The 22,218-nt window shown below is 45.6% G+C and overlaps 1 protein-coding gene across 3 annotated transcripts in view; it reads right to left on the bottom strand.

The window, feature by feature from the left end:
• PALM2AKAP2 (PALM2 and AKAP2 fusion) overlaps positions 1-22,218 on the bottom strand; it is a 525,161-nt gene that overhangs the window by 128,267 nt on the left and 374,676 nt on the right. The window lies entirely within an intron of this gene.

The following is a 22,218-nucleotide window of genomic DNA, read 5'->3' on the forward strand; positions in this document are numbered from 1 at the left end:
AGGAGTTTTCATTTTCCCAGCCATTCTCCAGCTCTGCAAAGTCAGAGCCCCTGATTCTACTTGAAAAGTTGTGTGGTGTTTTTTTTTTTTTTCCTCAACCGCTGGCCAAGGTGCTGGGGTCCTCCTGTAAGTCAATTGTGCTTGCCAGATGCAGCCAGGAAAGACAACCACGGGGTGTGGTTCTTTCCTAACCCACAGGGGTTCCCGACCTCTCCTCCAGACAAGTGATAGGCATGGACCCCTGCGCACCGCACCTACCCTTCCTCCAAGCTGCTTTTCTTGTCCTGACTGAGCTTTATTCACTGAGCTAGTAGCCCGACATTCCTGTCAGTAGGCTTCTTTTTCTTGGCACTAAAGGAACTTCACCATCTTTATGTATTCCTCTCATTTGTGCTATTGAATTTCTGCACAGTTTATTGACCTAGGGCCTCAAAGGTTGCTCAATGGGCTGGAGTTCTGTTGCAGGAGACCCAGGTTCCAGTCCTGGCACTATGTGGCTGTCTCATCTAATAACACCAGGAGTAGCCCTTGAGAACTACTGGGTGTTGCCCAGAGTGGGGGGGAACCAACCCCTCGCTCCCCAAAAACAGCCCCCCAGAATTCAGTGGCCAGTGGCCAGAGATGCAAGATTCAAGAACTAGAGCCTCTATCAGCTTAAAAAATATATAACTTATTCTCATGTTTCCCCTGGTCTCTTCCTTCTTTTGGCTTCTTATGTTACTGACTTAAGGAATTAAATATTTGGGTGCCCTACATCATGACTGCCTCATGACCTATTTCTTTTTTTTAACATTTTACTATTGTGAAAAACGTTGAAATGCACATGTTTGGAATCCTTTCCAAAGAAGGATTCTAGAATTATAGCAAATTTAAGGTGTTGACATTATGGCAGAGGTTTTGTCACTTTCTTCATATAGTCCTAAATTAGAGTAAGTATGAGGCTTACAAATGAAATTCTTTTTGTTACTAGAAAGAGAATCCCAAATCACACTATTCTGAATAGCATCTTTCCAAAAGCAAAATCAATGTTCTGTTTATCTTAATTCTATTGCACTTTATTTACTTATTTAAGTATGTTGGGGTGGGAGTCCTGGATCTGTGCTCGGTACTGACTCCCGGCCAGGGACTGTCAGCAGTGTGGTTTGAACTGGGCTGGCTGCATGCAAGGAAGTGCCCTCTTTATCTTCTGTACTATCTCTCCAGCCCCATCCTTAATTTCAATTACTGTCTATTATATAATAGTGAAAAGATTAATTTAGGATAAATGCACATCTGACCGATAATGTACACTTTTTTCTTCTGTCTTCTTTAATGTGTTAGGGCTGGAGTGATAGCACAGCAGGTAGGGCGTTTGCCTTGCGCACAGCTGACCCGGGTTTGATTCCTCCATCCCTCTCAGAGAGCCCACAAGTTACCGAGAGTATCCCACCTGCACGGCAGAGCCTGACAAGCTACCCGTGGCATATTCAATATGCCAAAACCAGTAACAAGTCTCACAATGGAGACGTTACTGGTGCCCACTCGAGCAAATTGATGAACAAGGTGACAACAGTGCTACAGTGCTTTTTTGGGGGGGGTCACACCCGGCGATGCACAGGGGTTACTTCTGGCTCATGCACTCAGGAATTACTCCTGGCGGTGCTGAGGAGACCATATGGGATGCTGGGGATCGAACCCAGGTCGGCCGTGTGCAAGGCAAACACCCTACTCGCTGTGCTATTACTCGGCTCCTACAGTGCTTCTTTAATGTAGTAAAGAAGTGAGTATGATTAAACATGTCTAAACTTTATTCTAGAGTTGCCCACATCCCCACTCCAAATGAACATTTTTTCTTTCTGTCTCTTTTTTATTATGTTTGTTTTGGGGCCACACCTGGCAGTGCTCAGGGTTTACTCCTGACTCTGTGCTCAGGAATCTGGTTGTGCTCAGGGGATCAAACCCAGGTCAGTCATGTGTAAGACAAATGCCCTACCTGCTGCTGTACTGTCTCTCCCTCTTGCAACTCTCTTCTTAATGGGAACCAAAAAAATTATAGTATTTTTACTATATGGGTTGGTACATACCAGGTTCTCAAAAATATTTGTTTCAACTTCTTTAATGAAATGAATGCAAGTATATAAATATATGTGTGTGAAAATAATGAACATGTTCTATTTTTTTTTTCCTCCCTAGGGAAGACTTCTCCATCAAGTATGATTATATCCCATCTAGAAGTTTTGGCTATGCCCTTTTGATCATCAGCGTGCCCTACTGTCTCTCTGGCCCCAAGAAGTCCTGTCTTATTCCTCTAGCAAGGAGATGAGGAAAATACAACAGCTGCATGCAGTCCTCAAGTGAGAAGTATATTCCCACTTCAGACAGTTCTACACTGGATTCTATTTGATCTTCAATTATATGATCTCAGATTCTTCTTTATGGCCAAAAGATCCTGCCTCGATGATGTGGCCTTTTCATACATGAGGGGGTGCACCCAGAGACTGCTTTGACCATCAAATTTCTGACTGTACCACATGTCAGACTCCTGTGTCAGTTACAGACTGTTTGTATTGACTCACACTGTGACTTAGCAAAGTAAAAACACCCCATTAAAAAAAACATCTGTAGTGCAGCAGGTAGGGCCCTGAAGGCAGCCAACCCGGGTCAACCCCTGGCATCCCATATATCTGCCCGCGCTCCCCACCCCCATCCCACCCTGCCAGGAGTGATCCCTGGGTGCACAGCCAGGTTAGTCTTAAGCACTGCTGGGTGTGGCCCCCAAACCCCAAACCAAAACATCTCTAAGTGTAGACCTGGCTGCTGAGTGATGAGCAGTTCTTAAGGTTTTGCAAATCAGGAATTCCCAAGATGGCTCACAGGAGAGCAAGTGGGAAATGGATAACCAAGACAGAAAGCAAAAACAATAATATTCTGCAATCTGGGAGATTCCGGAGGCCCAGGGGTCTGGACTTATTTCAGTTACCCACCTAGTTCTGGAAAAAGCCTGACTTGGGAACAACAATCCTGGGGAGGAGCGAGCAGAGACCCAGCAGAGTCCCGTGAGCACACTTGGCTCGGGCCGTGTTGACTCCTGTTCTTGGCCTACTCCGTGGTGCCTGCCTTTCCTTCATTTCCTCTCCCAGGTCTCTGGCTTCCGCGCCCGAAGAAGTGCCTTTCCTGCCCACTCCACATCGATTTCCTTTCCCTGCATCCTCACACTTGGCCTCACCTTTGCCAGAGTCTCTAACGTAAGGAAATGGTGACCTGACCACCTTCACCCTGGTCACTTGAGACCCTTTTCACAGAAGACCTTTAAAAACACTCCATGGAAACATTCCAAAGCGACATTTGCCCATTCGATTGTTTTCATTTTGTCCCGCACTATCTATAGCTGTGGACCTTCTCTACACTGACAGAATGAAATTCGGTGGTCCAGACTGCCCAGTGTAATACACAGTGCTATAGGTATTTATTTAGTTCACTTGGGGGCCAGGCCCAGTGGTGCTTTGGGGCTACTAACTCCCAGCTCTGTGCTTGGTGGTTGCTCCTGACAGTACAGGGGGACGTGGGGGAGGTGTATGGTTCCAGGAATCGAAACCTAGACCTCCTGCATGCAAAGTATGAACTCAGCACTCATGAATATCGCTCTCTCTCTCTCTCTCTGGCTCATGTAATGTACATTTGGTGGGGGGGGGTGTCAAGAGGGGGATACACACCCAATGGCGCTCAAGGCCTACTCCTGTCTCTACTCAGGGACCACTACTGGCAATACTAAAGGGACCATATCCAGTGCTAGGGACTGAACTGAGGTCTGTCACATGCAAAGCAAGTGACTTAAGCCCTGTTCTGGCTCTCCAGCCAATGGCATCATTTCAAAGACAGAAGCAGACACTACTCCAAAGTGAAATCTTCCCAGGAGCCACCTGGGAAGCACTGTGTTGGGAGGGTGGGGAAGGGAGAAAGAACAGAGGAAAGCAGGGTGGCTGCCGAGGACTCACTCCAAAGGTCCCAGTCCTCATTTTCACAGGCAGAAGTGCTAAGGGCAAGAGCGCACAATTCATCTGGTAAGCAACAACAAAGTACTATAAGGGCAAACGTCGTTGATTCTGAGCTGAAAATTTTATCTCATTTAACAACTGTATTATTGTATCACTGTCATCCCGTTGCTCATTGATTTGATCGAGCAGGCACCAGTAACGTCTTCATTCTGAGACTTGTTACTGTTTTTGGCATATCGAATATGCCACGGGAAGCTTGCCAGGCTCTGCCGTGCGGGCAGGATACTCTCAGTAGCTTGCCGGGCTCTCCGAGAGAGACAGAGGAATCGAACCCGGGTAGGCCGCATGCAAGGCAAACGCCCTACCCGCTGTGCTATCGCTCCAGCCCTTAACAACTGAAGCATTTAAAAAAAATGTAGTAAACACTCCAGAGTTCATGCCCTTCCCCACCCTCCCAACACAATGCTTCCCAGGTGGCTCCTGGGAAGATTTCACTTTGGAGTAGTGTCTGCTTCTGTCTTTGAAATGATGCCATTGGCTGGAGAGCCAGAACAGGGCTTAAGTCACTTGCTTTGCATGTGACAGACCTCAGTTCAGTCCCTAGCACTGGATATGGTCCCTTCAGTATTGCCAGTAGTGATCCCTGAGTAGAGGACAGGAGTAGGCCTTGAGCGCCATTGGGTGTGTATCCCCCTCTTGACACCCCCCCCACCACCAAATGTACATTACATGAGACAGTGTAAAAGGAGGTACTCTGTGAGCAGGGCATTGAAAAGATAAAATATGCCGAATAAACTTGGAATGTACACAGCCTGCTCACAGACCAGCTGCTGAGAACAGAGCCATGGATGGGGAAGAAGTCCTCATAGACTGCTCCCCCCCCGCCCCCTCCCACCAGCAAATTCACATCTCTTTCATGATCGGTGGTTTGGGGGGTTGTTTTGGGGGGGGTGTTGGGTCGCACTCAGAGATGGTTAGGGAACTGTGCAGTTGGGATCGAACTGGATTGGGTCACTGACCCATGAGGAGTACAAAAGTATTGTACCCCTCATGAACTGCAGCCTAACACTTACATCTAACACTGTGAAGGAGGAAATATGCTGCTAGAACTTGTCATTAACTCTTTCTTCCTGTACTCATTCACAACAGGCACCGACCGCTACTCTTCACTTTCCAGTAATTCTAGGTAGTTTTTGTACTATGTTTCATTTTATAGCTACGTTAATGCAAAGAGTATTCCAACACGATTATGATCCATGCAAGGCAAGCAATGGAGAGATAGCACAGTGGGTAGCGCGTTTGCCTTGCACTCGGCAGACCTGGGTTCGATTCCTCCATCCCTCTCAGAGATCCAACAAGCTACCGAGAGTATCCCGCCTGCATGGCAGAGCCTGGTAAGCTACCCGTGGTGTATTCGATGTGCCAAAAACAGTAACAAGTCTCACAATGGAGATGTTACTGGTGCCCGCACGAGAAAATCGATGAACAGTGGGACAACAGTGACAGTGACAGTGACCATCTGTCTCCAGTTCAATAAATACCGCCCCCACCCCCCACCCCTCACTGGTCTTTAAGTTCTTTCCAGATTTAAACTAGATGGAGAACTGTTTTTTAGATATTGGTGCTCAGGGCTTATTCCTGGCTTTGTGCTCAGGGATCACTCTCCCCTGAGTGGTGCTCAGGGGATCACATGCAATGCCAAGAATTGAATTGGGCTGGCCACGTGCAAGGCGAGTGCTTTGCCTGTTGTATTATCTCTCCAGCCCCTATTTTAAGCTTTGAAAGAATAAGATTGAGTCACGAAAATCACACAAGTGATAAGTAAGCGCATGCCTGTTATGTATGAGGTCCTGAGTTTGATCTCCATAACAACAAGCCGCCAACAGAGCTGGATACAGCTCTGCCCCTACCTGGCCCCCCCTCAGCAGTGCTGGGGATAGACCCTATAAAAGTCGATTGTTGGGGGCTGGAGCAATAGCACAGCAGGTAGGGCGTTTGCCTTGCACATGGCCAACCTGGGTTCGATCCCCAGCATCCCATATAGTCCCCCGAGTACCGCCAGGAGTAACCCCTGAGCACCACCGGTATGACCCAAAAAAGAAAAAAAAAAGTCAATTGTTTTTAGGGACTGGAGAGAGTTTAGTGGGTAGGGGACTTACCTTGCACTCCACCATACAGGGTTAACTAATCCCTGGCATTCCATATAGTTCCCCAAACTTGTCAGCAGTGATCCCTGAGTGCAGAGCCATGAGTAAGCCCTGAGCACCACTGGTGTGGCCCCCAAACAAACAAACAAAAAAGTAAATTGTTTTCTAAAAAGAGACTGGAACATTTCCCCAGTAATTCCCAAGTGTTTCCTTCAGAACTCTTGTTTGCTTGGGGAAGGGGGGAGGTCACAGCTCAGTGCTTGAGGATCACTCCTAACAGTGCTTGAGGACTATGAGGTTCCAAGGTCTGAACGCAGGCCTCCTGCGAACAAAGCATGCAACCCATCCCATTGAGAAGCCAGTGATAATCAGGGGTGCACATCCTAAATTTCTAAATTTCACATTTTGCATTTTCATAATTCTTATTATTGCCAAAGCAATCTTCGCGGTTGTCAGTGATGCACTCATTACCCATTTTAATATTGAGAACTAGCCAATGCTTTCCTTCCACAAAAGCAAGCATATTAAATTATTTATCCTAGCATTCATGTCAGCTCACTAAAGATAATGGGGCTTTACTCTCCAGGCAGTTTAAGTTGAGGTGCACAGAGTCTGTTAATTACAGATCTAAATAACCCCTCAGATTATAAAGTGTTAAAACCATTTAAATACGGAGACTGTTAATCTCTGCCTCCACAGCCTCTGTTGAAATGGGACTACGGCCAAGGCAAAATTACTTTGGAAACCACAATAACCTATAATAAAGTCAACTACAGCACACATACCCGTATTATCTTTGAAGATGCTCCAACATCTTCAATAAATACCTTTGTCTTCTCTCCTTCCTCTCTTGCTCTTCTCCTTTCCTTTCCACTTTTATCCCTGCCCCCCATAGCCCCCCCCTCTCTCTCTCTCTCCCACCTTCCTTCTCTCCTTCCCTCTCTTGCTTTTCTTTAGACCACTGACCTGTTGATTTTCAGAGCAGACACTGCACGCGCAAATGCCCTAGGAAGCCAGACAGATAGCATAAATGAGTAAAGCCGTGACTCAGGCACCGAGGAGCCCCACTGCTAAGTAATTTATAGACTGGCTGAGATAAGACAGGCCAGCACGGAGACAGAACTGGGTGTTTACATAGATGGTTGCGGCTCCTGCTTCTGCTTCTTATCAGGCATTTCGTATCCTTGCTTGGAATGGGTGGAGGCACCGAAACCTGTCGGAGACCAGAATTAGAGCCAAGAGGAAAATTACATGTCACCCAAGTTGCTTGACTTATTCTTAAGTATGACAAAGTATTGGTGGAAAACAGGATCTCTGGAGGGACAAAGGCCTAGGTTCAAATCCTATCCTGTTTCTTATAAGCCAAGTGAACTTGGGGAATCGCTCGGTCTCTCCATCCTTCTGCATCCTTATCTATTTTTTTTTTTTTGGTTTTTGGGTCATACCCGGTAATGCATAGGGGTTACTCCTGCTCATGCACTCAGGAATGACTCCTGGTGGTGCTCGGGGGACCATATGGGATGCTGTGAATCGAACCCGGGTTGGCCGTGTGCAAGGCAAATGCCCTACCCACTGTACTATTGCTCCAGCCCCATCCTTATCTATTAAAGGCAGATCTCAGGGAAATCTATCATACACAAGGACTGTGAGCATAATCGGATCACCCAGACAAATCTCGGAGTCATGGAATGCAAAGTTAGTTGTGATAAATGAAGCAAATGAGTCCTCCACAGGCGAAGAGTCTTTCACAGAACCACTAGCAAGAATGGGGCCAAATCAAGACTCCAACCCAAGGCTGGTGACTGCCAGTTCTTTGCATCAACAGACTTTCTTTGGTATTTTTTTATTATTTATAGAGAAAACAATAACTGACAGATAGTACAGCAAGCAGGGAGCTGGCTTTGCATGCAGCCAACCCAGGTTTGATTCCCCAGCACCCCACATGGTCCCCCGAGCATCACCAGGAGTGGTCTCTGAGTACAGAAACAGGAGTAAGCCATGAACACTGCTGGGTGTGGTCCCCAAAACAAACAAAAAAAGGGGAAAAAAAAGGAAAATTAGAACAAAAGTGCTACGGGGAAATCTGGCTAATTTGGTTTTAAAAGCTGGGATCAGATCTACGAACTTTCCCCTCAGCTGATGGGGTGCAGGCACCCTGAGTAGCAGAGCTACTGGTCTGGGTGTGTCCACATTCTCTCACAACATCCTGGAAATAGTCTGCTCTCCATCATTTTGTCCCACTCTCAACATTCTGGAATATTCGACAGACAGAGGAGGTTGTGCTGTGACATGAGTGCCAAGGGGAGGTCAAGGCTCGGTGTTGGTCCGGTCACTTGGCAGGGTGTCCACTGTGCCCAGAGGGCTGGGGTGCTGCCCTTATCCCAGCGACCACACTATGCTGAGAGAAGCAGAGTTCAGGGTGCTGCTCCCCTTTTCCTGTGGTCTTCGTAATTCCTCCCGCTTTGGTTTTGCCTGGTTAGGATCACTCTGTTTATCCTGAGTCCTGGGCTCTAACCCCTGCTCTCTCCTGCCCTGCTCTTTTCTTAGACTTCTGCTAGGCCACGGCCTTTCCAACTCTCTCCCCTCAAAGGGCTCTTCCTGTCTGCCCCCAAAGATGCTCTTCCCCGGGACTCCTCCACAGTCTTCTTTCTCCCTATTCCACGATCCAATCATCTGTGGCAAGCTTCTATTAAAACATTTTTTTTTTCATTTACTCATCCTTGGTTTACAATGTTACAGAATTTCAGAGGTTAAGATTCAGAGTTTATATGTGTGTAACTGCCCCCACCCTACCCCCAGAGAGTCTCTTGCCCTTGCGCCTGGCTGTCTTCCCCGGGGGCCCTCAGAGGGGATGGGCTCCAGCTTCCCTCCCCACCCCGAGCAGAGCTCCGGGCGGCCGAAGACCACCAGACCCTAGCTACAGCCATGCTCAAGGCCCCTCTCCACAAGTTCGGACAGGCCTCACACATGAAGGTACCGGCAGAGGAACCCAGGTGTGTGTAATCCCATCAACGGCCAACATCCAGAGACTTAAAAGCAAGCAAGCGGCCTCGAGATATCTTATAACCTACTTCTCCCTCTGGGAGAAACTAGCAAGCTACTGAGAGCTTCCTGCCCACCTGGGAGAGCCTCGCAAGCTTCTCATGGTGTATCCATATGCCAAAGCCAGTCACCAGCTGAATCCCATTCCCCTGACCCTGAAAGAGCCTCCAATGTGGCATTGTTGGGAAGGCCAAGTACAGAGAGGCTTCTAAAAATCTCAGGGATAGGACGAATGGAGAGGTAGGTTACTGAGACCGCTCGAGCAACTCGATGATCAACGGGATTTCCGTGATCGAGATCCTGAACTGTCCCCACCCTACCAACAAAGTTCCAGTGTCTTCCGACCTCCAAAGAAGACTCCTTTTAGTTTAATCCTACCGCTCCCCTCCTTCTCTAAAGACCATTGTTTTCAGAGTCTAAGAGGTAATTTGGTTGTTCCTTTCCATTTAGTCTGCTTTAGTTATTCATCCTTCACCTATGAATGAACTCCCCTGATAACAGTCTTTACTTATCTTACTGAGCATAATTACTTCCAATTCGATCTGGTTTTGTACCAGTCACAATTTCATGCAATTTAATGCAGACTGGTGTTTCACGGAGGTGTACGTGGTCACTGCTTTCGTGTGCAGTGCTGGGGATCACCCCAGGGCCTTCCACAGACAAGGCAGGTACTCTACCACTGAGCTACATCCCTACCCCGGCCATAACTTTTTCCTGTTGATAGGCAATTAGATTGACTCCAAGTTTTGGCTGCTCTGAACAGAGGGGTGCCATTAGCCTTTCTAATTAGTGTTTCCATGGCCTTTGGAGAAATACCTCAGAACTGTATTGCCGGATCATGTGGAGGTTTAGGTGGAGATGCTCTGTGGTGTGTCCTCTAGACTCCTACCTCCACCTCCTCGCCCGCCCACTGCCCTCTCACAAGTTATTTCTTCATTATTCCATAAATTAGACATGCCATTATCAGGGGGTAGTTGTCAAAAAAGGAAAAGGCAGCAGGGAAAGGGATGGCGACTTATGGCAGCTGGAAGAGGGAACAATTTTACAGAGCCAAGAAGAGACTCTTCACTAAGGTGCCTTTTGAGCAGAGCCTAGAAAAGCAGAGAGAACCACGGGATACTACTGGTTGGAAAAGCATGTTGGCGTGGGAACAGCAGAACTGACTCAGAGCAGCCCTCTGGGAGCAGCCAGGACGCCCCCGCAGCTGAGGAGGAATGAAGGGGGGTAGTGGCGAGAGGAGCACGAGAAAAGGGGGGCCTGTGGGCCTCAGAGTCACGGTGTCAACTTTTTCTTGACTAGGCCGAGAAGCCACTCACTTATTTTAAACGGATTAATAACCTGATATGGTTTAGTGGTTTTTGTTCATTTGTTTGTTTTAAATTTTTGATGGGGGCACACCTGGCAGTGCTGAGCTAAGGTAGGGACAGTCGACAGTCCTGGGGCAGTGCTGAGAAATTACTCCTGGCAGTGCTCTAGGGAAACACGCAGTGCTGGGAATCAAACCCAGGATTCCTGTATACAAAGCTAGCACTCCAGTCTTTTGATCATCTCCCTGGCCCCTGGGCTAGGTTATTGAGTTGTGGTTGTGTGTGTGTGTGTGTGTGTGTGTGTGTGTGAGTGTTGTGTGGGGGACTAGAACAATAGCACAGCGGGTAGGGCATTTGCCTTGCACACAACCGACCCAGGTTCGATTCCTCCGTCCCTCTTGGAGAGCCCAGCAAGCTACTGAGAGTATCTCGCCCGCACGGCAGAGCCTGGCAAGCTACCCGTGGCATATTCAATATGCCAAAAACAGTAACAACAAGTCTCACAATGGAGACGTTACTGGTGCCCGCTCGAGCAAATCGATGAGCAACGGGACAACAGTGTGTGTGTGTGTGTGTGTGTGTGTGTGTGTGTGTGTGTGTGTGTGTGTTTGGCTTTTTCATTTTGTTTTAATTTTTGGGACCATACCTGGCAGTGCTTGGAGGCTACTCTCAATTCTGTGCTCAGGTCTCTCCCAGCAGTGCTCAGGGAACAATGTGGTACTAGAGATCAAATCTGGGTCTCCTACATTCAAGGCACGTGATTAGCCTAGCGAGCTATTTCTCCAGCCGTTGGGCTGCCACTGCCTGGGGTCAATCTGCAGAAGGATGGATGGTGGAGTAGAGGTGGGGAAAGGCCAGGAAACTCCTCCAAGGTTTTGGCAATATTGTGGGTAAGAGTGGACTGAGGCTGACACCAGAATAGCCATGGTGCAGCGGAGACAGCAATGATGGAGCCACACTCCAGACATCTGAATCGGAGGGAGAGGGGCAGCAGGTGCCTGGCACCAAGCGCTGCAGTAGAAGGTTCTCCAGACCTACTCACCCCAGATATATTTAGCAGATGCCTGTCCACATCCTTCTTATTTTTTTTTCTTTTTTGGGTCACACCTGGCGATGCACAGGGGTTACTCCTGGCTCTGCACTCAGGAATTACCCCTGGCGGTGCTCAGGGGACCATATGGGATGCTGGGATTTGAACCCGGGTCGGCCGCGTGCAAGGCAAATGCCCTACCTGCTGTGCTATCTCTCCAGCCCCATCCTTCTTATTCTCAGTATATTGAAATGTCCTATTTGACAACTCCAAACTCCCTAGCTGATCAGGTTCCCAGAAAATTTTAATTTTTATTTATTTATTTGTTTGTTTATTTATTTATTTTGCTTTTTAGTTCACACCCGGCAATGCTCAGAGGTTACTCTTGGCTCTGCATTCAGAAATTACTCCTGGCGGTGCTTGGGGGACCATATGGGATGCTGGCAATCGAACTCAGGTTGGCTGCATGCAAGGCAAATGCCCTACCCGCTGTACTATTGCTCCGGCCCCCAAAACTTTTAATTTTAAAACCAAAGGACCAGCTTATCAAAACGGCCTTCTAAAGCGCATGAAGGGTGGGGGAGATAGTACAATGGACAGGGTGCTTGCCTTGAACACAGCCAATCCAAGTTTGATCCCTGGCACCCCATATGGTGTCTTGAGTGCCACCGTGAGTGATCCCTGAGCCAGAGTAAGCTCTGAGCACCACCGATTGTGACACCAAAACTAAAACAAACAAACCAAAAACAAATGAAATACGTTGGGTAGGGGCTGGAGAAATTATGCAAGGGTTAAGGTATGATAAACCCAGGTTTACAGAAGAGCCTGGCAAGCTCCCCGTGGCATATTCGATATGCCAAACACAATAACAATAACAGGTCTTATTACCCTGATCCTGAAAAGAGCCTCCAATCGTTGGGAAAAAATGAATAAGAAGCGGCTGCTAATATCTCAGGGCTGGGATGAATGGACACGGACACGTTACTGGCGCCCACTCGAGAAAATCAATGAACAATGGGATGACAGTGATACAGTAACAATGATACAGACCCAGGTTAGGTTCCTGGCATCACATAGTCCCCCTAGGCATCCCTGGGTGCAGTCACCCTAACTCAGGCCTTTGGGGTCTCCTGAACAGTCTGGAACCCCTCTTCCCAGCCAAGAAAGGAAGTGCACTGACTGAAGTATTTTTTTCTTTTTCTTATTGTTTGATTTCTGGCTCCCACCCCCACCACCCCCAGCTGAGGGTGTGGAACATGCAGTACTGGAGACTGAGCCCAGTCCTTTTCCATTTGTACTCCAACCCTTTGCCTTCTCCCAGGCTCCAGGTAAAGTATTTCTCCAATCATTCACTGTCACTATCACTGTCATCCCGTTGCTCATCGATTTGCTCAAGCAGGTACCAGTAACGTCTCCAGTGTGAGACTTGTTGTTACTGTTTTTGGTATATCGAATACGCCATGGGTAGCTTGCCAGGCTCTGCCGTGCGGGCGAGATACTCTCGGAAGCTTGCCGGGCTCTCTGAGAGGGGCAGAGGAATCGAACCCGGGTCAGTTGTGTGGAAGGCAAACACTCTACCTGCTGTGCTATCGCTCTAGCCCACGTGGCACATAAGTGAACAAGATAAATTAATGAACTGAATAAAACAAACCATTGCTTAGGGCTGGGGAAGTGGCTCAAATGTGGCTCATATGCCAACCATATGAGAGGGGCAGAAGAATAAAACCTGGGTCAGTCTCGTGAAAAGTGAACACCCTACCTGCTGCCCTATCGCTCCAGCCCATCTCTCTCCTAATCATTAGGTGAAAAAATTTTAATTGATTTATTGTAGCTTTCTAAAAATTTATTAAAACCAAACTAAGTTGGTCAGATACTTTGTTGGATGCTTCCTTCCCCATCCAAATATATATATATTTGGGCAGAGAGTCTCTTGCCCGCACGCCTGGCTGTCTTCCTCGGGGCCCCTCAGAGGGGATGGGCTCCAGCTTCCCTCCCCACCCTGAGTAGAGCTCCAGGAGGCCACTGGAATCTAGCCACAGCCATGCTCAAGGCCTCTCTCCACATGTTCGACAAGCCTCACACATGAAGGTACCGGCAGTGGAACCCAGGTGTGTGCAATCCCATCAACGGCCAGCATCCAGAGACTTAAAAGCAAGCTCCCACGCGATATCTTATAACATATCTTTCCCTCTGGGAGAAACTACCAAGCTATTGAGAGCTTCCTGCCCACATGGGAAAGCCTCGCAAGCTTCCCATGATGTACCCATATGCCAGCTGAATCTCATTCCCCTGACCCTGTGGATATTATGAATGTAGAGGCTACTGAGAACTGAGATCGCTCGAGCAACTCGACGATCAACGGGATTTCGTGATCGTGATATATATGTATATATACATATATATATATATGTAACGGTATTCAAGAAAAAATGTTATTTTAAAACACTAAATTAACTAATGCTTTTGTGATTTTGTAACCAAAACACTAAACAAATAAGATTTTTTCCATAAGATGTTTTTTGAGAAGAGTTCAGAATTTCACTGAAAAAAAATCACATTGACCCTTTATTGGTAACATTTCCATGGGTGAATTCATGGAATTCAGCTAGCCTTCCCCTCTTTGCTCCTATTGTCTGAGTATTCTCTCATCAATTCCTAAACTACAAATGATTATTTCCGCCCATGTCACTTGCACAAAGAACGGTGGTATGAGAATGACTGACTCTCCGTGAGGCAAGCAGCATTTACAGCCCCTTTTAGCGGTGGATCTGAATGCCTAAGAAAGAGTGCTGGAGAGGTCTATTGGTTCCGCATTTCCCAGGAAACAGAGGAACACGACTGGACACAGGCAGAAAAAGAACTGGCGAAGTGGGTGGGAAAGCAGGCTCCGGGGGCCTGAGTCTCAACCCTACACCCATTCCAGGGAGGAACTTCTATGACAGGTGGGATAGGAGGCTCCCAGCCAAAGAAGTAGGGTCCCCAGGGAGCTCAATAATTGTGTTTCAGGTCACCTGACCCCTGGCTGTCTCACCAAGCGTTGTAAGTGACTTGGGTGAGGCAGGGAATGAAGGAGGTGGCCTCTCAAGAAAAGTGCTTCCAACTTCATGCTCAGTCACCTTCCCAGGAAAATGCTTGAGTGCTTAGGACTGGTAAAGTGTGCCGTGAGCACCTGTGTAGAGTGGAAACCAGCATCCTACCAGCCCCACGAGGCAGCCGTTAGGCTGTGTGTAAACTCTACTTGATCTACATGGCGTAGGAACTGTTTCCCTCCACCTAAGTTCTTAGCCACAGATTCAGCAAAGAATTGCTCTGAAGAATAAGGAAAGGCAGTCTTTTATTTTTTAATGTAAGAATACTGCTATTTATTCAGCCATTGATTAAGCTGATTGAGCTGGGCATGAACTCCACATTACTTTAAAAAAATTTTTTTTTTCATTGGATATCCATGAGATAGACCCTTACAAAGGTGTTCATAATTGGGTTTCAGTCATACAATGATCCGGCACCCATCTCTCCACCAGTGCATACCTCCCACCACTAATGTCACCAGATTCCCCACTACCACCCCTCAGCCCCCCACCCCTACCCCCAGCCTCCATCTATGGGATGCACTGGAAAGGCAGTGCGCAAGATTTCCAGAAACATTTCAGGAGGAGGCAACCAATGAAGCAAAATATTTTTTATCTAGAGGAATTTAAAGAGGGGTGTGGAGAGGGACAGAGAGACAGAGAGAGATAGAGAGACAGACAGAAAGAGACAGAGAGAGATAAGAGAAAGACACAGAGAGAGAGAAAGAGGTTTAAGAGAGAATACAGGATTCTTCAGGAGGCAAAAAAGCCTAGAGTACACATTTAAGGTTGAGATGCAGGAAAATCACCATGATAGAGAGTGTGCCATAAAGTAAAACTAGAAATTGAGCTTCTATATGACCCCGCAATACCACTTCTGGGAATATATCCTGAGGATGCAAAAAAACACAGTAGAAATGACATCTGTATCTATATGTTTATTGCAGCACTGTTCACAATAGCCAAAATCTGGAAACAACCCGAGTGCCCTAAAACAGGTGACTGGTTAAAGAAACTTTGGTACATCTACACAATGGAACACTATCCAGCTGTTAGGAGAGATGAAGTCATGAAATTTGCTTATAAATGGATAGACATGGAGAGTATCATACTAAGTGAAATGAGTCAGAAAGAGAGGGACAGACATAGAAAGACCGCACTCATTTGTGGAGTACAGAATAATATCACATGAGGCTGACACCCAAGGACAGTAGATACAAGGGTCAGGAGGATTGCCCCATAGCTGGAAGCCTGCTTCATGAGCGGAGGGGAGAAGGCAGATGGAATAGAGAAGGGATCACTAAGAAAATGATGGCTGGAGGAATCAGTTGGGATGGGAGATGTGTGCCGAAAGTAGATAATGGACCAAACATGATGACCTCTCAGTGTTTGTGTTGCAAGCCATAATGCCCAAAAGTAAAGAGAGAGTATGGGAAATATTGTCTGCCATGGAGGCAGGGGAGGGTGGGAAACGGGAGGTATACCGGGGATATTGGTGGTAGGGAATGTGCACTGGTGGAGGGATGGGTGTTTGATCATTGTGAGATTGTAACCCAAACATGAAAGCTTGTAACTAATCTCACGGTGATTCAATGAATTTTTTTTTTTAAAGATATTACACATCTCAGGTTGAGATGTGGGTGAACGCCCAAAATAGAAAATGCACCCCACAGGCCTTTACAACATTGGCTTTACAGGAGAACTTTCCCATACTACTCCCATAGGGGGCTCTGTACAGAGTCTCAGGCTTCCTTTATATGGTCTTTCTTTTTTTTTTTTTTTTCTTTTTGGGTCACACAGGGGTTACTCCTGGCTCATGGACTCAGGAATCACTCCTAGCGGTGCTCAGGGGACCATACGGGATGCTTGGAATTGAACCCAGTTCGACCGCGTGCAAGGCAAACGCCCTACCCGCTGTGCTATCGCTCCAGCCCCCGATATGGTCTTTCTTTATATGGTCATTTTCCACATTCTTATCACAAACCTTCAGATTCTCGGAAGCTTTTTCTTTTTTGAGGGGTCCCACCTTTTTCTGGGTTATTCCTCAGTTTCTGCATCTGGGTTGTGCCTCGTTTCTTCCACCTCCAAGAAGTTCAGTATTTGCATCTCAAAGGAAGTAATCTTTTATGTCTTTGGGCTGCATCAGAATTGGTGACTAGGAAGTTTCCAGAAAAGCACATTACCATAGGCCCCTCTCTATCTGCCTGCAACACTTCCGTAGCTGCTGGGCCTCCTTGTTTCCTAGTTTTCAACAAATATGGTACCAATATCAAGGGCTCATAATAAACACGAGGTGACTTAAAGGATAATAAAGATCACGCAACTAACTTTTTTGATTCTGTACAGGTGTTAGTAATTTGTTATTAATAATCTGTGTCAGTCTACTGCTTTGCCATTTCTCTGTGGCAAGTCAATGGCTCATCAGTTCCTAATTCTCTCCTCCTAGAGGGCCACAGTGAAGCAGGCAGGCTCTCAGATGCTCCTGGCAATGAGTGCCTCAGGAATGAGCACTAGAAACGTTGTCTTATTACTGGCCCATATGTAGCTCTCAAAGGCATGAAGGTCACATCCTTTGGAGATGCAGAAACTGAATCATTTGGAAATGCAGAAACTGAAACACCTTCCACAGAAGGGTGGACCCTCCCCCCGCACTCAGAAAAAAAGACACTCAGAGAAACAAAAGACTGATACGCACAGGAGAGGACCACCAAAAACTCAAAAGTCTTCCCTGATGACAATGTCTTAGCTATGCACCTGCAGGAAAAGCTCCAGGTGGAGGTAGCTGGGGAAAAGCCCCACTCTGTGGTTACTGCATCGCAACCTGAGATGTGTTCTCCTGGTGCTCTCTCCCCTCTGGGTTACTGCATGGCAACCTGACATGTGTTCTCCTGGTGCTCTCTCCCCTCTGGGGAAGCCTGTGTTCTCTTTGAACATGTTAACTTTCTCCTCATATGCACTACATAAAATTATTTACTGGGGCTGAAGGAACAGTACAGTGGGTAGAGGACTTATTTTTGAATATGAACAATCAGGGCTCTATCGCTGCCACCACATATGGCCCCACAAGCGTGACTCCTGAGCGTAGAGCTAGGAGTAAGCCCAGATCAATGCCAGGTGTTCCTTCCCCGCAAAAAAATTTAAACCTTTTACTCCATTATTTGTCTCTTCCTGAAGTTCTTTTCTGTGAGGGTAGACAATGAACCTGCTTAGAGACAGGGGATGATTTTACTTTTTCTGCAAAAAAAAAAAAAAAAGTAAAGTTTGAGCCTCCAGGTTCCTGTGAACTGGGTGGTAGGGACTAATTCCCTTGCCATGCAGATCAAGTCACCTCCTGTACAGCTTGAGGGCTGCCCTATGGGTCTGGAAGATGCTGGTGTCCACTGTGTGCAGTGGCTTATGGTAGACTTTACCAATCTCAACCCTCCCAGGAGCCTTCTCCAGGGAGATAAAGATGGGTTGAGCAAGAGGGTAGAAGTGTGTTTTTCCTCTTTCTTCCATGACCTCTCTTCGTCCCCCTGTCTTCCACCAACATCACTTGAGAATCCTAGGAGACCTACATCATTTGGATAGCCACCAGCTCTAATTCACCTACACCAATGGCTATCTTCCTATCATTCCATTTTAATTTAAAAAAAGTGGAAGAATCAATTTCTTCATGCCTTGTGCAGATAGAACAAATGACAATAGCTATCTCACAGTGTCTTGTGAATGCTAAATGAAATGATACAGGTAAAGTAAGAGCCTATGTCTTAGTGAATGCTGGGAAAAAGAAAAAGAGTCAGCAGAGGGAAAGAGTATGGGAGGAAGGAAGGAAGGAAGGAAGGAAGGAAGGAAGGAAGGAAGGAAGGAAGGAAGGAAGGAAGGAAGGAAGGAAGGAAGAAGGAAGGAAGGAAGCAGGGAGAGAGGGAGGGAGGGATGGAAGGAGGAAGGGAGGGAGGACAGACTGGAGGAAAGGAAGGAGGGAAGGTAGGAAGGAACAAGGGGAGCAAAGAATAGTAAAAGAAGAAAAAACAGAAAGGGTAGGTCCTTTTCTATTGCTGGGTAAGGACATTTGAGAAAATTCACAAATTGTCAAATACTATTAAAAGGTTTAGAAATAAGATGCATACTTGATTTGAAAAAGAAAAAGACTCTTTGCCTCTTTTGCAAAGTCATCCATCTCCTAAGAGGGATTTTCCTGTGTCACTCGTACTAAACAGAATATATGAACTTAGAAATATTTTCCATACTTGGGATTTTTTTCATATTTTCTTTGCAGGAACCAACATATTTAAAACACACTAATAGTAGAATAATCTTTCTTAGTGGATGAATGTTTGTGTCTTACTTAACATAAACAAGCTTTTATTTCCAGATTTTCCAAAGAATTTATTGATATTTATTTGAAGAGTTACCCTCAGAATTTAAGCCTGTTTAAGTAGTGTGCAGGGTCAGAGCGATAGGGGCTGAGCACATTTAAAGCATGCTTTACCCCCTGCACTGCATTGGTTCCCTAGCACCAAAGTATGGGGGAGTGCCCCTCCCCATAAAAACCACATCATCGACAAAAATAAATACAACATAGGCCAAAGCAATAGTACAGTGAGTAAGGCGTTTGCCTTGCACACAGATTATCTGGTTTCAACCCCTGCACCCATATGGTCTGAGCACTGCCAGGAGAAATTCCTGAGTGCAGAGCTGTAAGCAACACCTGAACATCACTGGGTGTGGCCCCCAAACCAAAGAATAAATATATTGTGCCATGAACAAGAACATGCGGCAGCATTCAATAACTTGCTTTTCTTTACCAGAAAGTTAACAGCATTCTATATATCGTAAAAATGCAGACATTTTAGGGAAAAATAAGAGGAAAATACCCCAAGTCTGGGCCAGGTAGTAGAGCAGTTTTCCACAAAAGATTTGAAGACAACTGGATGTTAAATTTCTCAATATAGCTGGGAAATGTACACTGGTGAAGGGATGGATGTTGGAACATTATGACTAAAACCTAATTATGAGGAGCTTTGTAAAGATGTATCTCAGTAATAAAATTTTTTAAAAGATAATAAAATCTTTTAAAAAACGTTTTAGTTAAAATAAAAAATACATTTTTCAATATACTAGTAAAAGTCTATTTGTCGGGTAGATTCAGCTGCTTTTATTTACTGAAGACAGTTTTGCTTTATCATATTCATGAGCCACTGCAGGAGAATGATAATGAAAAAGGTAATCAGCATGTTGATAGGATAAAGATCCAAGGGCAAGTCTGAAAAACAACCAATTCTCTAAGCTGAAAATCTAATCTCAGCCCACCAGGTAATCTCTAGTTTTGTATTTGAAGAACAAATACAAACAGAATGAATTAAAACTCCTTTAAGGACCAGGAGCTGTGAGACCCACCTCAGATACCTGCATAGCAGCACACCATCATTTTATTCTTTTTGGCATTATTCTCCCTGGCAAAGCAGTATGACACAGACATCAGAGCGAGGTCTGTACTATATTAGAAACCTCTTGGCTATGTGGCCTTGAATAAGTCACTATAAAAAAAAAATGTTTTGAGGTGGGAGGTGGGGGATGGGGTGGAGAACAAGTGGTTTGAACCACATTTGGAGGTTCTCAGGAGCTATTCCTGGCTCTGTGCTTGGGGATTTTTCTTGTCAGTGCTCTGGGGACCATATGGGGTGCTAGGATCAAAAGGCTTTGGAAGCATGCAAGACAACAGCCTTAACCCCTGTACAATCTCTTTGGCCTATTCTTCCTCAGCAAACAGGAAATACTCATAATTTGTGGTAAGAATGAATGACATAATATCCTAAGCATCAAGTAGCTAGGACAATACTGAACACACCAGAGTTCTCCATAAAAATTAGGTGTTAGTCTCATTTTTAAATTTCTAGAAAAATTACGAAGTTACTAGAAAATGTATCATGTTAGGAATCAAAAGTCAAAGCCTATGAGCATCTGAAGAGGATGATGCATTGACTAATACTCTCCTTACCCTCTAGTCCAGAATCCTTCCTGAGAGGAGGTGGGAACTCGAAAGGCTGGTACCCTTTTCTTTGGAAGGAGGAATGTGAGAGCCCCACAGCCAGGCCTGTGTGTGACTCCCAGTCTTCAGAACAACATCGACAAGGAAGGTAAAGGAAGAGAGTGGAGAAGGGACTTAATACAATGCTGCACTAGTTAAATGCAATATCTCCGTGGGATATACTTCTGAGGTTGAAGCAACCACCTCACATGTGACATCAAAAGTGCCCATAGGGGCTGGAGCAATAGCACAGGGGGTAGGGCATTTGCCTTGCACGCGGCCAACCCGGGTTCGAATCCCAGTATTCCATGTGGTCCCCCGAGCACCGCCAGGAGTAATTCCTGAGTGCATGAGCCAGGAGTGACCCCTGTGTATTGCCGGGTGTGACACACACACACACACACACACAAAAGTGCCCAGTAGGCACGTGTCACATATTAGTGCTCTGTAATCTGCTCTTTGGGCTATTGCAACAATTCTCTAGTCTAAATATATTTTCTCTTTTCACATACAACGCGTATGAATGTCAGACTTTTCACCCTGTTAACTATAATTTTTCAGCACAGCATAAAAATGGCAAGGTTATCACAAAAGTGAATTCAAAAAGGAATTCAAAAGGAATTAAAGACTTGGATGTATACCTGAAACCATAGATAACATTGAAGAAAAACACAGGAAAAGTATTTCATGATTACTGGCATTAGTATTATCTTCAAAGATTTAACTTTATCAGCTAGGAAAATAAGATAAGCAAAACTCAACAGAATTATGTCAAACAAAAAGTTTCTGCAGAGCAAAAAAAAAATCTGTCATTGGAACAACAAAAATCATCCTATTGAATGGAAGAAAATATTCACATTCCATGTATCTGGCAAAGGATTATATCCAGGATATATCTAAATCATATAAAAATTGCAAATATCAATAACAGAAACAGCTCATCAAAAAATGGCGAGATGAACTCAATAGATATTTCACCAAGGGAGGAGTACAGATATCCAACAGGAACATGAAAACATGCTCATTGTTGCTTACTGTTAGTATTTCATGTTCTGATTCGCATTTTCCTATCTCATGCCTATGAGAACGACCTCCATGAAAAAGTTCAGAAGTTCTGGGGAGATGGTATGCAGAAAAACCAACCTTTGGACACTCTTGGTTGGAATGTAAATTGATCAGTCCCTGTGCAAAACTGTATGAAAAGTTCTCAAAATAGTCAAATTAGGTCTACCATATGCTTCAGCGATTCTCTCCTAGTTATCTACCTGAAGAATACAAAAACACTGATTTGAGAGATAGATGCACAAAACCCACAACACCAATGTTCACTGAAGTTCTATTTGCAATATCCAAGATCTTAAAACAACCCAAGTGCCTATCAAAAGATGAACGGGATGAAGAAACTGGTATAGAATCACAGAAGTGGATACTAGTCAGCTATTCAAAAAAGAGGAAATCTTGTCATTTGCTGCAATATGGATGGAACTGGAAGAGAGCATGCTTAAATGAAATAGGTCGGAAGGGGAAAAATATATACCAGATGAATTCTCTTATATGTAGTATGTAAATAAATAAAGCAAGCAAATGGAAAATGTACAAATGTAAACAGGTCCTTAGACTCTAACCACAAAACTGAAGCT

This window comes from Sorex araneus, chromosome 1, assembly GCF_027595985.1.
Source record: "Sorex araneus isolate mSorAra2 chromosome 1, mSorAra2.pri, whole genome shotgun sequence".
Lineage (NCBI taxonomy): Eukaryota > Metazoa > Chordata > Mammalia > Eulipotyphla > Soricidae > Sorex > Sorex araneus.